The sequence below is a fragment of the Primulina eburnea genome, chromosome 13 (assembly GCF_022965805.1).
Source record: "Primulina eburnea isolate SZY01 chromosome 13, ASM2296580v1, whole genome shotgun sequence".
Lineage (NCBI taxonomy): Eukaryota > Viridiplantae > Streptophyta > Magnoliopsida > Lamiales > Gesneriaceae > Primulina > Primulina eburnea.
Window position 1 is genome coordinate 17,687,318 of NC_133113.1, and position 3,096 is coordinate 17,690,413.

At 40.9% G+C, this 3,096-nt stretch overlaps 1 non-coding gene across 1 annotated transcript; it reads right to left on the reverse strand.

Moving 5' to 3' along the window:
• Positions 1-2,115: 2,115 nt before the first annotated feature.
• LOC140811003 (small nucleolar RNA R71) lies at positions 2,116-2,222 on the reverse strand. The gene has a single exon (XR_012113397.1). It is a non-coding gene; the product is annotated as a small nucleolar RNA R71 (small nucleolar RNA).
• Between the last annotated feature and the right edge of the window lie 874 nt (positions 2,223-3,096).

Genomic DNA, 3,096 nt, shown 5'->3' on the forward strand with positions numbered 1-3,096 from the left:
AGATATTTCCGCAGCATAGATACATGAAAAACATCATGTATTCCAGATAATGAAGGCGGCAATGCAAGTCGATAGGCACGATCTCTGATAGGACTCGTTTTTACGTGTTTTTAGTGTTGGTTTTGAGTCGCATTCATGCATCATATTAGTTTGTTTTAGTTTAATTTAGCATTTTTCTAGCATTATTTAGCATATGACTGATCTCGTGCAGTTGGTGGTTATTTTGTAGGAATTGAACCAAAAAGTGGGAGAATATTTGCCAAAGCATCGAGAAGGACTCGCTAGGGCGGTCAAAAGTTACCGCCCCAGCGAGCATGTTGGTCTGGCCGAGGAGTTGTTGCGCAAGCGTCTCGCTAGGGCGGTCAAAAGTGACCGCCCCAGCGAACCCAGGGACATGGCCGAGGAATTTTCTGCGAGAACCTCTCGCTAGGGCGGACACTTTTGACCGCCCTAGCGAGCTGTGAGATTTGAAAAGATTTGTTTCCTTTTTTTTGGACTCTATCCTACACGATAGACCTAATACACGAGAGGGGCGCCGTTTTGCAGGCGGATATCATTATTTTCATCATATTTTCTTGGAGAAAAGGCTAGGAGCAAAGGAGATTTCGAAGACCTCGTGATTTCCACGCGTCGTGGCCGTCATCCGTCGTCATCTTTAGTATTTTCATTATTCAGTTTTTAATACTTAGATTGTTGTTGGTTTTTATGATGAATTTTAGTAGCTAAACTCTAGATTTCTTGGGATTTGAGGGGATCCTACCCCGTACTCGTTGTTTAACATTATTTATCGACGGTTTTATTAGTGATTTGTTTATGCTATTGTTCTTTCTTGTTTCAATCGTAGCCTAGCTAACTTCCTTTGATTATTTCATGTTGTTAATGATTTCGATAGAATAATTAACAATACGATCAAATAGTATAAACCACGGATTTACAATTTTAGTAGATATACGGAATTGGGTACGTGTCGATAGTGATAGTTCACCCGGATGAAAGCTAGTGGATTCCATAGGAAGTCATGCAATCTTGAACTGTTAAATACTTGAGGACACTTGAGTACTGCATGTTTATGATTAGTATTAATATAGCTCGACAGAGTATATTAATTAGTCTAGGGAATTCCGTCGAATGCACGAGTAAAAGTCGAGTGTAATTAGTTAAACACGAGTGGTAGGTGAACTGATAATTTCCCAACAAATTCATTTCTCCTTTGATTTGATCCAAATTAATCATTGCGTTCTTGAACACATTTCCTTTGCATTTTAATTATTTTACTTGTTTATTCTACATTAGTTCAATCATCAACTCATTCTATCGTTGCTAAAGAACTTTACTTGAAAATAAAAATATTGTAACGCAGTCCTTGTGGATCGATACTCGTATTCACTTACGTTTATTATAACTTGACTATCGTGCACTTGCGATATTTAAATCGAGCTTTCAATTATAAAATAAATTTTGGGACTATTCACTGTGCAAGTTTTGCTCGATCAAGTTTTTGGCGCCGTTGCCGGGGACTGTTGATTCACGATTTTTATTTTCATTTAAATTCTTTAGTATTATTTCTTTTATTGTTATTTGATACTCTCATTGTGTTGCAGATTTTTCTTGTAGTGCATGCGAAGATCACTCGAGTGTAAGCTTGAGCCTTTTGACCCCGAGATCAAACGCACAGCTAGACGTCGACTACAGCAGCAAAGAACGAAGGAAAGAATGGAAGGCGATCAACAAAGAGAGGAGCCAAGGCGTATACCGATGTTGGATTATGCACAGCCGTCTCTTGATGGAGCACGTCCAAGCATCGTTAGACCAGTCATCCGAGTCAATCAGTTTGAGATCAAGCCAGCTATCATTCAGATGATTCAGAGCACTGTCCAATTTGGGGGAAGTGCACTTGACGACCCTAAATCTCATATAGCTAACTTTCTTGAAATTTGTGATACTTTTAAGTTTAATGGCGTGTCTGATGATGCTGTTTGTTTGCGTTTATTTCCATTTTCACTGAGAGATAAAGCTAAGTCGTGGTTAAACTGTTTGCCTGTAGGGTCTATTACTACATGGGAGGATATGGCAAAGGCATTCCTGATCAAGTACTTTCCTCCGTCGAAGACTATGAAGCTTAGAGCCGACATTACTACTTTTGCTCAATATGAGCAAGAGTCACTTTACGAGGCATGGGAGCGCTACAAGGACTTGTTGAGGAGATGTCCACACCATGAGCTGCCTCTTGGGTTAGTTGTTCAAACTTTCTACTACGGTCTGCTTACTCCTAACCGTACTATGATAGATGCTGCTGCCTGTGGTAACTTACTCAGAAAGACGGTTGAGGAAGGATATGAGTTATTGGAGGAGATGGCTGCTAGTAGCTATCATCCTCAGTCTGATAGGCAGAGACGAGGTGCTGGAGTTAATCAAGTTAATGATTTATCGGCGGTTTCAGCACAGTAAGAGGCTTTGAATAGGAAGATTGATGGGATGAGCATGAGTGGTTCGGCTATGCGTCTGCAAGAAATTTTCTGTGATAAGTGTGGGGGTGAGCATGACGTGCAGGATTGCCAAGATGGCAATCCATTCTATGTGTCTGAGGGAGCACCGGTAAAACAAGTGGGATTCCAAAACCGTCCTAGAAATGACCCTTATTCAAATACATATAATCCGGGATGGCGGAATCACCCAAACTTCTCATGGGGAGGTCAAAACAATCAAAATCGCCAACAAAGAGGTCCACCATATGGGATGCACCAAGGTTTCAAGCCAGAACCGCCTCGGGAGGAGAAGTCCAATTTAGAGCAAATGCTAACTAAATTTATTTCTGCAACAGAGACGAGATTTCAGAACCAAGATGCATCCATAAATGGGTTAGAAAATCAAATTGGACAATTGGCTAAGTTGATTGCTAATAGGGAGCAAGGAGCATTGCCAAGCAACACGGAAGTTAATCCAAGAGAACATGTGAAGGCTGTGGAATTGCGTAGTGGGAAAGCGCTCGAGTCTAATGAGGAAAAGACCAAGCACGGTGAGGATGAGGTGGAAAATCGAGGAGGTAAGTCTTCCAACTCTACATCTACACCTATTGCACAGAATAAAATTGTTATC